Below are 14,546 nucleotides of genomic sequence, written 5' to 3'. Positions count from 1 at the left end.
AAGGTTTAAAAAACCATTTTTAGAATGGTAATACAAGTTATAATTGTAGCTAGAGTTTTCCTGTCTTTCCCACAGTTAGGACAAATCTCTGTCACCTGCCAGTCCCACAGCCGCTCAGACCCAACCAAGTAAACACAGAGACTTATATTGCTTACAAACTGTATGGCCGTGGCAGGCTTCTTGCTAACTGTTCTTATAGCTTAAATTAACCCATTTCTACAAATCCATACCCTGCCATGTGGCTAGTGTCTTCACATGTGGCTTGTCATGGTGGCGGCTGGCAGTTTCTCTGCCTCAGCCTTCTACTTGCCAGAATTCTTCTCCTCCTTGTCCTGCCTATACTTCCTCCTGCCTGGCCACTGGCCAATCAGTGTTTTATTTATTGACCAATCAGAGCAACAGATTTGACATACAGACCATCCCACAGCACTTCCCCTATTTTTTTTTTTTTTCAAAAAGGAAGATTTTAACTTTTACACATCTCCAAAGCCAGGTTGGAATATTTGGGAATTTGGGCATAGCTTTTCTTACTACTTTCTGCTGGAGGGGGATGCTGTATCTTATGGGGACACAAAGAAAATTTAAGGATCATGGAGTAGTCTGTGAGGTTGTATCATCTGAGCCAGTTGCCTTGAAATGATTCTGGATGTTGGATCATCTAGGCCATGGTGTCATCGGAGACCTTTCAGGTGGTCTTGGTTGGTCAAACCTGATGTATCTTAATCTGGAACAAATCCATAGCCTCTGGCTTTCTGTGGAAACAAAAGCAGAACCTTCTTTCCAAAGCAACATATCCTTACATCCAAATTTTGAAGTTAAGGTACCTTTAAAATATACATTTTGGCATAACTCAACAGCTTTTGCAATCAAATGTTTTTCTTCAGTTACAAATATCAAAGAGAACATAATCCAGATTCTCTGTGTGGTAGCCATCTTTATGTGGCTTATTTTTATATTACCTTGAGCCTATTGCTTTAAACTGAAGCCTTTTAAGCCTGAAATGGTTCTGTGGCTGCTGGCTCTGCCCACTTCAGCTTCCCAACATGGCGGTGGTACCTTTTCCACCAGCTCTGGGAGCCATCGTGGGTCTATGCTTTTATCCAAGCAGTGTGTAGCCCAGAAGCCTCTTTTTTTTTGTTGTTTTGTAATAGCAAAGGCTAAATCCACCATGCAGCTTAATGTGCCACTTGTGGAGGCCTCATTCCCGCCATACTGCAGGTAGAACAAGCACGTCAGGAACCTGCCATAGTAGCTAGTCTACTCAAACATGCACGCTGCTGCTAACTTGAGAGAAACAACTAGGAACTGTTTTTAGCTCCATTTTAGAATCTTTTTACTCAGGATAAGAAAAAGAAGAAGGAGGAGGAGGAGGAGGAGGAAGAGGAGAAGAAGAAGAAGAAGAAGAAGAAGAAGAAGAAGAAGAAGAAGAAGAAGAAGAAGAAGAAGAAGAAGCAGCTGTGTGGTGGCAATGCACACCTTTAATCCCTGCACTTGGGAGGCAGAGATAGGCAGATCTCTATAAGTTTGAGGCCAGCCTGGTCTACAGAGCAAGTTCCAGGATAGGTTCCAAAGCTACACAGAGAAACTTTCTTGAAAAAACTAAATTTGCCAAATACAAATGTTCTGGACAATATAAATGGAATAGTTGCCTGATAATTGTTCTCATTATATATAGTTTTACTGTGTTAGAGTTAAACCCTTTCCTTTTATTTAGATAGGAAGGTGGAATATTGAAAGATATTTGTACACTGTATGAAGATATGTTGTTGTGATTGGTTTAATAAAAAGCTCAATGGCCAATAGCTAGGCAGGGGAGGTTAGGCTAGAATTCTAGGCAGAGAGAGGAATCAAGTGGATGAGTCCAGGCATGTGAATTTCACAAGCCAGATGTGGAACAAGTTGGATGTATTATATTGAAGAGAGGTGAAGAGCAAAACATACATTAATAGAAACAGGTTGGTTTTAGTTATAAGAGCTAGTTGGAAACAAGCCTAAGCTAAGGCTAAGCTTTCATAATTAACAAGAACTTTCATTGCTTGGGAGCTGGAAGTCCTTAAAGACATCTGGCAACATTTTTAAGTTAAACTTGAAAAACCTAAGAAAAATATACAAGAAAATCCATCTATGCCTCTAATTGGCTAGAAAGATAATAATGATACTTGGTACAAAGGAATAATATTTTATTCAGTAAGCATTAACTTAGGTCTTTGTTGTGGCAAATAATGTTCCAGGTTTGGGTTATTAGTGATGAACAAAACCAAAGTTCTGTCCTAAGAACTCAACAATTTGATAAATTAAAATAGCTTGTATGTTTATACGTGGCATGGAAGAGGAATTAGATAAACATTATGCCATGTTTCCAGTACCTGATGAAATGAAAATTAGTAACTATTACATTAAGGAAATTAAAGAAATCAAAATTATTTCTCAGAGGTATTTTTAAAAAATTAAATGGAATTTAGAATAAATTACTCTCTTTACATTTGAGAACAATTGGGTGATTAGTATGTTTGCTGGAATTATACATTATATGATTTATTTTACTTAATATTAGTATCAAATCAATGTGCACAGAAATAAGACCAAAAACATAGTGCAAATTTCACTTCACATTAGTGAAAACATTAACATGTAATAATATAATTAGAAATTTCATCAAAGAATCTCTTTTTTACTCATTTATTGAAATATAGCTCATGTACTACACTGTTGATTATTTTCAAACATATATGTATTTTTCTACTCAAGGACTTGAGCAATATCACCAAATTCTAATTGTTATGACATTTTTTGTTGCAGCACAAAGAGACCTGTGTTTATTAGTCTTTACTCTTCATCTCTGGACATTCTCTATGTCAGTGGTTCTCAATCTTCCCAATGCTGTGAACCTATTGTGGTGACCCCACACGTATAAAATTATTTCATTGCCACTTCATGACTGTAATTTTGCTATTGTTGTAAATTGTAATGTAAACATCTGATATGCAGGATATCTGATATGAAACCCCTGTGGAGTTTATAAACTGAGTGTAGCTAGAGTTTTCCTGCCTGGCCCACAGTCAGACAAATCTCTCTCACCCGCCAGTCCCACAGCTGCTCAGACCCAACCAAGTAAACACAGAGACTTATATTGCTTACAAACTGTATGGCTGTGGCAGGCTTCTTGCTAACTATTCTTATAGCTTAAATTAATCCATTTCCATAAATCTATACCTTGACACATGGCTCGTGGCTTACCGGCATCTTCACATGCAACTTGTCATGGTGGAGGTTGGCAGTGTCTCTGACTCAGCCTTCCACTTCCCAGAATTCTTCTCCTCTTTGTCCCATCTATACTTCCTCCTGCCTGACTACTGGCCAATCAGTGTTTTATTTACTAACCAATCAGAGCAATACATTTGCCATACAGAACACCCCACAGCAACTGAGAATAGATATAACCAATTGTAGCTAAACTTATTAAACTTATTCATCCATTAATTCCAAGATAAAAGAAATTCATGAGTAAAATTTTATGGGAGATTATTTTAAAGAATAACTAATATACTTAATAAATTACAGAGTAAATGACAAGAATTGGGCCTGTTGTATAATACAAAGTGGTTAGATGCTATACAACAGGCAAACTCAGACTCATGCTTGCCATGGAAGTTGTCTTAGTTTGCAAGGTTTAAATATGATACTATTATAAATTGCAGATAAGAAGATAAGATTGAAGTAGGATTAACAGTAGCTTGGCATGAACATGATAAGGAAACTAAAGAGTGCTAATGTGATTATTTATCTGAGTCTGAGAGAAAAGTTAATTTCTTTTTCAAAATAGTCACATTGAAATGTCTATTGTAAAGGATTTTTCGATTTATGAAAATTTTCTGAATGTAAATTTATTATTCAATCTGAACAATGATAGTGCAGGAAGAATATTTTTTACCCTTAGGCTTTAGTTATGAATTTCTCCTATCTTGGAATTAGTGGATGGATAAAAGGTAAAAATTATCTTAATTAGAGTGTTGGTCAGCATGAAAAATGTCACTTGTGCGTATTCTTCTATGCTGGCCAATCATGAAACAAAAAAAGAGACTGAGAAAAGAATCTATTAGATTTATAAGTGTCTATTTAGAAAACAGAAAAAGGTCAATTGCCTGATAATTCACTTAGCAAAGCAAGCCAGAACTTAATCTCCTGAGTGAAGGAAGCCAGCAAGAACGAGCAAAGCTGTTCCTTCAAGAAGTAAAATAACCAAGGATGGGAGAAAGAATTCACAAGGGGACTCTGAGAGGAAGTGGAGCAAGATGGGGCTGAAAACATTACAGAAGCAATTGAGTGTGTGGGTACAGAAGAGTTGTTCTCAGCTCTGGTCACTTTGCCAAGCTAGCACTTACTTCCTACCCTACTAAAACATTGTAGTCAAGATGTTCTAGAAGTTTGGAATGTAAGCCTTATTTTTACTTAATAGTACAGTGTAAACCTAACCCTTGTAAACCACAGTGGATATATGAAATTATGGGTGGCAGTGAATCCTTTACATATGGTATATTATCATCTTCAAATATGATAAAACATGGGGTACAGAATACTTACTGAGAAAATATATTCCATTCTACTTTGATTATCAAAAACATGACTTTAGGGCTTATAGAGCTGAATAAAAGTTTTGTAGAAGTGACATATGCAAAAATGATTGTTTATATAGGTAAAAATTTATGTGCAGGTATCCAAGGTTTCACTACCCACCAAACCACCATAAAGTCTAGTAAAAGTTAACAGGTCAGTAATCAATTCTTGCCACAAAAATGGGGTGTGGCTAGTTTTTAACTTGCTATTTTAACACCCTAAGTGTATAATGCTTATCAGACTATTAAAGCGGAAACAATTTCCTGGCAGGAGGTAACTTTTCACTCTCACAGATAGTAGGGGACAGCTTTTATGTTGTCTCTTGAAGTGATATTACAAGCATCGTGGTCTTCTGAACAGTTCCAAATGTGTAGTAAAGACAGCTCTAGTGAGTAGTTTTATGCAGTCGTCTCCTTCTCCCACCCAGCATACTCAGAATCCTTCATTTCCTTCCCTCCCAGAGCTCATGTTTACAAAACGTATAGCTGTATTGATGTGTCATTCTAAGGGAAAGACTCCATTTAGCTGTTTTGAACTACAGCAATCAGTTTCAGGATACAGTGGTGTCTTGAGATTGAGCACATAAGTGTCTGTGAACTGCTTGGAAGGAGATTATCATCATCATCATCATCATCATTTGATTTTTCTCCTTTCATTTGCTTTAGCTATAGATTTGGCTTTGAAAGGAATCTACCATGGAATATGAGAGAACTAATTACAGTTTTAGATATTTTTCAAGATAGTATCCCTACTCAGCTCCTAGAAAAAAATAAATTTTATAGAAAAGTCCTGGTATATCTTTTAAACTAGTAGTGGGAGATAACTTTAATAATTCCTCATTTTCTTCTTTCAAAAGTTCAAATGAGTTCATATAAATTTAATGTATTTGTATGCCAACTGGTCAACTCCCTCTAATTTTTCCAGCACACATTTAAATTGCATGAAATTACTATTAAATCTGAATTAATCATTGTCCCCATAGTATTGCTTCCTTCAGTGTTGTAGCATTTTGGGTGCTATCCTTTTTTAGTGTGCCATAGAAGTCACTATTCCAATATAGCCTCTCCACAAAGATTTTTCTGAATTTGGTAGTTTTATTTATTATATACAACAGACAAAAATAAGTGAATAAAACAGAACATGCAGGAAAATTAGTTAGGCCCAAAGAATGTCCATCTTAATGAACTTCTATATAAGTAGAATGGCAATTCTAAAGTGATGGACCATCTTCACATTAAATTGTATACTTTCACTCTCAAGGATAATTGCACGCACTTATCTCCCATTAAAAAAGTGAAAAAAATTACAACAAAGTTAAAACATGAAAAGCAATTTCATTTATATCCTCTTTCTGATGCAAGTGTCTATTTCAAACGTTCAGTCCTCCTTCATCACTTAATATTCACCTTTCTTCTTTCCACACAGTGTACTGTACAAACATATAATGTATTATATGAGGAAGAGCAAGCCTTTTCTTTCTGAGATTGTAGGACTTAATTTGATATTATGCATAAGTCTATCTATGTAAATTTTGTGCTTTCATTTTTTCTGTAGAGCCGAAAAGATCTTTTGAATAATTTAATAGGAGGAACAAATACTCCAAGCAACCTCTGGTGTAACAGTGTAGTCATTGTCAATCCTCATTGTTGGTGTCCTCTTGACATGACTCCATCCCATTCGCCTTTTATACTGAAATTTTCATGGTTCAGAAATTCTAAGAAATAATGTGTGTTGTCCAAATAGATGTTTTCTTTAAAGTCTTACCTTCCCCAGTTTGCCCTTGCAATTTACTAAATTGATATGCCAGACTTTGTTGACTCCCCATCAGAGGCTTTACCCTCTCTGAGGAGTGGATGGGGGTGTGGTGGGGGGAAGGTGGGGGGTCATTTGGAGGAGAGGAGGGATGGGGAACCATGGTTAGTATGTAAAATGAAAAAAAAAACTTTTAAATAAAAAAGAAAAATACAAAAAAATTCTTGAATTGTGATTTAATTCAGTTCTCTTATAAAATAACTCTTCAATTTTTACTACTCCATACTTTTAAGATCAATCCACATGAGTCTATTTAATGGGTAACAGGGATTTATGAAGATAAAAAATGAGGAAATGTACTCACAAATACAGAACGGAGTAGACAGCTGAAGTTGTCTTCTGATCTGACCAGGAGTGAATCCACCTGGCAGTTCTATCTCACCAGGAAGCAGGCAGAAGGGAGAAGGGACTTGTGACCCTTCTCCCTTATCTTTTAAGAGGTCATGTACAATGGCAAGAAGTACCTCCTCTTTTGGATCCTATAGCCCAAGGTTATTGATGGAGCAAATACCACTACATTTCCCCTTTTTGTCTAAATAAGAAGGTTCCAATCTTAATGCAAACTATATACAATAAGAATGACTATCAAGTATTGTCCAGGAAAAACAAAGGGTAATAACATAACAAAAATGGAACTACAACTAACAAGAAAAACATCCAACAAGAGAGACAGCTAAATGTCCAGATCATAAGTAAATGGCAAATTACTGAGATTATTCCAATAGCTGTCGCATCATGGTAGCAAGAATTTCCACCCCAAAACCTGAGAAGCTTTAAAAAAGGTTTCTAAAATGGAGCCAAGAGCAGCTTCCTAGTTCGTGTCGCTGATGGCGGGCCATGGTACAGAGTCGTGTCTCCTGGCTCACCAGGCTTCAGTGGCAACATGGCAGATTCCTGTGGTCTCTGACTGACTGGGTTGTGATACAAAGAGGCTTCTCCCAGCCTCTGCTTGCTGGCTTGGGAGCACAGCTGCAGGCTGAAGTACATAGACATATTACAAGACTGCTTCCCAGAACTGGGGAGGTAAGTGTGACTGCTTGGTATTTGTGCCATGTTGAAAAATCGAGTGGGGTGGGGCCAGGAGCCTGGGCTGCTGCTGTTTCAGTCCTAGCCACACTGCAGTTTAAAGAAATGATCAGAAAAGGATTACAGATACATGAAGAGACTGTAAAAATAATATAAAAATTAAGCCACGTAGAGAGGAAAATTACACCAAGAATCTGGATACTGCATATTGTTACATTGCCTTTGGGACCTTACTCCAGGCAGGCACCCTGTCATGGACCACTGCTAACAGACCAAGGTGGAGTTATCCTTGTGGATTCCTGAGAGACTCCCTAGCACACTGCCTCTTCCTATTCCCATGATGTTCTTCTTCACAGACTTGGAAAGAACAATACTTAACTTTATATGGAAAAACAAAATTCCTAGGATAGCTAAAAGAATCCTGTTATAATAAAAGCAACCTCTGGAAGGCATCATGATCCCTGACTGTCAAGAGCTCTACTATAGAGCCTATAGTAGTAAAAAACAACTTGGTACTGGCATAAAAAAAAAAAAAAACAGACATGTGGATCAATGGAATCAAATTGAAGACCTTGATATTAATCCACAAACCTATGAACATATGATGATTTTTTTTACAAAGAAGCCAAAACTGTACCATGGGGGAAAAAAAGCATCTTCAACAAATGGTGCTGGCATAACTGGATGTCAACCTGTAGAAGGCTGCAAGTAGATCCATATCTGTCACCATGCACAAAACTCAAGTCCATCTGGATCAAAGACCTCAACATAAATTCAGTTACTCTGAACCTGATAGAAGAGAATGTAGGAAGTAGTCTTGAATGCATTGGCACAGGAGGCCACTTCCTAAATATAGCACCAGTAGCACAGACACCAAGAGCAACAATTAATGAATGGGACCACCTGAAACTGAGAAGCTTTTGTAGAGCAAAGGACACAGTCAATAAGACAAAATGACAGCCTACAGAATGGGAAAAGATCTTCACCAATCCCACATCTGGCAGAGGGCTGATCTCCAAAATATATAAAGAACTCAAAAAGCTAGACTTCAAAATACTGACCAATCCAATTTTAAAAAAAAATGGGCCAAAGAGCTTAACAGATAATTCTCAACAGAAGAATCTCAAATGGCTGAAAGGTATTTAAGGAATTGTTCAACATCCTTAGTGACCAGGGAAGTGCAAATCAAAATAACTCTGAGATACCATCTTACACCTGTTAGAATGGCTAACATCAAAAACACTGAAGACAGCTTATGTTGGAGAGGATGTGGAGCAAGGGGAACACTCCTCTTCAAATTCTTAAATCTGCATTAGCTTTAGTCCATAATTTAGCCAACAGAATTTTATAGGAGGAAAAGTATTCCAGTACTACATCTGGAAACCAGGGAGAACTCTCTACAAAGTCTCTCAGGAAACTAACTGAAGGCCAGGGTGACAAGCTATAACTTGCCTCTTTGCAGCATTCTAGAACACATGGATGACAGGCTATCACAGCTGAAGCTAGTACACCATCATCTACAAGGTAGTATTCCACAACAATAAGTTTCACTAGACATTTGGCATGCCTATGGTGCTGATATTTTCATTTAGTATTATTTGCTACCATTATGATTGCAAGAAATTATAATAATTGTTAAATATGTGTAAACTAAAATTGGCTAAAAGATTCCCATTTAAGTAATAAAGCATTATTTCTTGTTTCTGTAGGATCTTTTCAGAATTGTAGAATTCGAGTTAGTAGATTGAGCGAAGTAAAACCAACCTTACAAATGTCATTATTATTCAATGCTTTGTGGGTTAGGATAAACAAGGAAAGAAAGATCTTTCTCTTCCCCTCCCCTCCTCCCCCTCCCTCCCTCCCCTTCCTTCTCCTAAAGCTGGGTAAACTGGAAAATCTCTCCTACAGATTTGAAACATCACAGATCTGTTACTCAGAGCACCTGAGTTTAGGAATATGTACCATTGACTCCTCTAGTTTTCAAGATTTCAACCATTTGCTTCCTTTGCTCTTCAGCATGGAGAGGGGAGAATGTAAATATTCCTAACATCCCCAGTAAAGCTCCTTTGCTGTGTCTCTCATGCTTGTTTTGGTTCTCTGGAGAACCCTAATACAAAATTTGAAAATCATAAAATGATGCTACTGATAACTATATATGTTTTCATATAATGAGCATGATGTCACTCCCTGGTGGTCTAGTGGTTAGGATTAGGTGCTCTCATATAATGAGCATGAAAGCTTAAGTTTGTGTTTGTCATCTTATTTTTTTTAATTAAAAAATATTTGAGGTAACTTTTCATATTTTATTTTGAAAGGACAAGAAGACAATTCAGGTAGGAGAGAGAAATACATGTGTGGTAATCAAGAATTCACAGCACAATGCTTTATGCCTCAAACAGTTCCCAGGGAGCAGATTTTTCCTTTTGCTTGCTAATGATATTTTCCTCTCATTAAACACTGGTATCTCCATGTTTTGGTTTCTATTGCCCAGAGCCAAATGAATAATCCTAATTGTTGTACTATCTCCATTTAGCTCATGAGTATTTTTGCCAAAGGTCTAGCAATACCAACAACTCATTTTATTGCATTACACCTAAAGGCAGTGTTATAATAAACAAACAAGTCATTTTCTTTAAGTGTTTCTGGATGCTCATTTAAGGAGCAAATGTGTGCAATCCAGCTTCTGGAATGTGTGTGTGTGTGTGTGTGTGTGTGTGTGTGTGTGTGTGTGTGTGTGTGTGTGTTGTGTGTGTGTGTGTGTAGTATGCAGTGTGATATTATTCATTGGATTAGTGAGATAGCTTACTGCTCAAGATGCTTTTCTTAAGTGTAATATAAGTAGAAAGTCAATATCTACAAAATGAGAGAAGTGTATATCACTAAGGTACTAATGTATAAAAAGTGAGATGAATTCTCAATTATGTAGAACAGAAGTAGGAGTCACACTTAAGATTTGAACTCACGGGCCGGGCGGTGGTGGCGCACGCCTTTAATCCCAGCACTCGGGAAGCAGAGCCAGGTGGATCTCTGTGAGTTCAAGGCCAGCCTGGGCTACCAAGTGAGTCCCAGGAATGGCGCAAAGCTACACAGAGAAACCCTGTCTCGAAAAAAAAAAAAAAAAAAAAAAAAAAAAAAAAAATTGAACTCACAAACTATGATCAGAAAGCTTATGGTGCTAATATTTAGAAACATTCTTTATCACTGGAATCAATGAGAAAAGCATAGTTCTTTCTGTCAAAATGTCAGAGAAAGCCAACAGAGTTTTTGATAACATCTTGATTCTTTCTAAATGCTGATAAAGGTTTGCCATAAATACAGACTTGGGAAGAGGAATATTAGAAAACTGTGGAGATGAGGCAGTTGATAAGGTAATCAGGACTAGGAAGATGTAGAAGGCAGGGCTCCACCTGTGAGAGGATGTAGTTTCTAAAGAGAGAATGGAGTGTAGGAGCATGAGGTATCTGCTTTATGAGGTGGCATTAGATGCACCATATACATTGCAATATTAAGGTTTTTATTCGTTTTTAATTTATCTTAAAAATTAAAACAATTGCAATTATGAGTGTACTAAATTTATATAATTGCCTTATTTTCCTTCTTCTTCTCCTCCTTTCTCTTCTCCAAATTCTTTCCAATCCCCCTGTCACTGACCTTCTCTTCTGAAGTGTGTGTGTGTGTGTGTGTGTGTGTGTGTGTGTGTGTGCACGCGCGCGCATGCTTAAGAAGCTCTAAATTAATGAAGTCATGAGAAAATGTACATTTTTGACCTGGGCATAAGTATGTCAAGGACCCAGTGCCTAGGACTCATTGGAATAGCAAAATCTTCTGTTGGGGCCAGAGCTGAGGCTCAGAGTGATGCCTATCTATATGTGGATGCTGATAATATGATTAGAAAATGTCCACCATAACTTTCACTACCACCTTCAAGATATTTATTGCCCAACGACCTCTCCAAAACAGGGACTATTCCTATACAAATTAGCCTATTCTGCCTCCTTACTCCGATGTATATACCAACTCAGCCTCCTTGTTTTTCTGTATCTAACTCCCCTTTCCTGTCAGCTGTACATATTAACCCCGTCCCATCCTTTGTTCAACTCTGTATGATAAACATGCTGAGCTCCCAGATTTCTGAGGTTTCTGTATAAACTGTTAATATTACAATGGTTAAGGGGAAGATTTTTATTTTAGATTTGAGGGAGAAAACAGCTAGGGGCATCTGGAAAGTCAAGAGCATGGAGAGAAAGAAGTAGAGTGAACATGGACAACAGACTGGGCCTGGCCAGGTGAGAAACAGGAGCAGAATGGAGGGAGGGCAGGGGTGGGAGAGAGGATGACAAAGAGAGACACAAGAGAACCAAGAAAAAGCTAGAGTGATAGGGAGAAATGAATAGCTGCAGGCAGGAAGTTCCTAAGCTGGTGGAAATTTAAGGTAAGGGAGCAGGGGCTGAGAAGAGTGAGAATGTCTGCATGGACTCTGTAACAGGCACTGGTGACACTGATAGTGCCTTTAGGTCTGCATGTGCTTTGGTATGATAATAGACACTGCAGATAGACATTTGTCCTTTTTACCATTGATAGGAGAAATGACTTTTTTGGTAAGAAGAACCAACTTTATAAATTCTTGAGGAATACTGGCTTTTGTCTAGCCACCAGATTTTGGGGAAACGGAGTTTACTTAGGACCAGACATTTTTTTTTTTTTTTTAATCAGAGAGTCTAGTCCATCTGGTACCAGTTTTTCCATGTGTCTGTGTCTTTGTTCTTCAGTTTGACTACATCTGGAGTCCACTAAAACCAAAAAGACAGGCACTCATGTGAGGGATTTTCTTATTCAGAATATTTAGTGCAGAAAGACTCACCTTTAAGCTGGGCCACATTTTCTTGTGGCAGAGGAGATGAAGGGACATAGAAGAAGGAGATGACATTTAGCTTGCTTGTTCTCACTCTCACTGGCAACTCTCATTCCTATTACTGTCAGCTTCTTCAGGATTCTTTGTGTGAGGACCCAAAGCTCTCCAGAAACCCTCCTGGAGTTCAGCACCAGATTGGGACTGCTGAGACATCAAGCCTCTTGTTCTGATCATCTACTATATTATTGGATTCCCTGTCATGAAACAGCTTTTACTGGACTACCTGGACCACATCCTATAACCATGCTAGTAAATCCCCTTATAATATGACATATATTTCAACTGTCTAATTGAACATTTGAACATTGGACCCAATCTGTTGGAATGAATTCATGCCTAGTACTGTAAAACTAGACAACTGTTCATTGGCTAGAAAGATCATAAATGCAAGAGGAGAGCCTGTTATTGTCATAAATAAATATAGCTTCCAATTTGATTTTAGTATTTGCATACCACCCTATAAATATAACTTATTTTTGTACCAACAAGTACTATAGCTTTCATTCCTCATCATACCTTGTTTGAGCAGGCTACCACAGAGATCCACAAACAGTCTTCTTTCAGAAAGCCCAGGCTACCACATAGATCCACAACAGTTTTTTTTTTTTTTTTGAGCAGGCCCAGCCTACCAAAGAGATACATAAATAATCTTCTTCTTTGAGCAGGCTCAACCTCCCAATAGATCCATAAATAATCTTCTTCTTTGAGCAGGCTCAGGCTACCACAGAGATCCTGGGTGAAATGTACAGAGATAGTGACCAACTCTGGGTCACTCAGGACCAACTGCTACTTCATATCACATGACTTCTATCTAAAGTTCTGCAAGTATCATAGAATAAAGAGTGTAATAGCCAATGGATTAAGGCATTTGCTCTAAGATTATATCCTTTAGATATGACAGTGATGGTGAACCCATGAATTATCAACAGTTTACTTGAAAGAAACTTACTTAACCATCATGATTTTTTTTTTAGGGTCAAGTTCTAGGCAGTACTTTTACATTTTCAACAATAGTCCCTACATCCTTCCTATATAGATAAGATAGATCAATCCTGACTCAAGTTCACATAAAATTTGTTATTTAAGTAAGTTATATCATGTACTTAATATTTCTTTAAAAGAGCCTTCCTATAAACAGTAAGCAAAACTTGAATAATGTGAGTTTCATAGATTCTACTTTAATGTAGTTGGACATACCAGTTACTGTAAGAACTGTGTATACATATATATATATATATACACATATATAATTGGTATATAATATATATATAATATATATATATATATATATATATATATATATATATATATATATATTTGGTAAAAATATACATCACTCTCCTTCCCTTTCTTCCCACCAGGTCTTCATATGTCCCCTATTTCTCTAGTCCTCCCTAAGACCCTACTCTCATATTAATAGTTTCTTTTCTTTGATTATTATTTATACAAACACAGAACCCCCAAAAAACTTCTGAGTTAATTTTTGTAATTTGTGTGTATACGGCCTCTACACACTCATGGAGAGTGACATTATTTGAAAGAATTAGGACATTTGCCCTTGTTGGAGTAGGTGTGGTCTTGTTGGAGAAAGTGTGTCATTGGGGGTGGGCTTTGGGATTTCAGAAGATGCCCAAGCCAGGCCTAGTGTCTCTTTCTGCTGCTGGTGGATCCAGGTGTAGAACTCTCAGCTACCTCTCCAGCACCATGTCTGCCTGTGTTCCACCATTCTTCCTGCACGATCCTAATGGACTAAACTTCTGAAACTGTAAACTAGCCTAAATTACAGGTTTTTCTTTATAAGGTATTCCATGGTCATGATGTTTCTTCACAGCAATAGAACACTGAGTAAGACAGTTTGTGAGTAGCAAAACTCTTGTCTTCGAAGTTAAAAAAAAAGCATTTACAAAATAGATTTAGAATTTTAAAAATGTTTCCACTAGAATCTTCTTTAAGATTTATATTCAGATTTCAATGATTCCAGGCTTTAACAATGATTTCACATCTCTCAAAGAGCATATATTTTAAACTAAATTAAATTTTCTATTACCAAAAAGGCATGGCTCCAAAAGATGTATGATTATACAGATAGTAAATGTCTTAAGTCTTAAAAATAGATCATAAAAATTTTCATTTAAAAATTCTCCAGATGTAAATTACAGACTGAATTTTCAGACAGGTTGTG

The sequence above is a fragment of the Peromyscus leucopus genome, chromosome 12 (genome assembly GCF_004664715.2).
Source record: "Peromyscus leucopus breed LL Stock chromosome 12, UCI_PerLeu_2.1, whole genome shotgun sequence".
Lineage (NCBI taxonomy): Eukaryota > Metazoa > Chordata > Mammalia > Rodentia > Cricetidae > Peromyscus > Peromyscus leucopus.
This window is presented reverse-complemented; position numbering follows the sequence as displayed.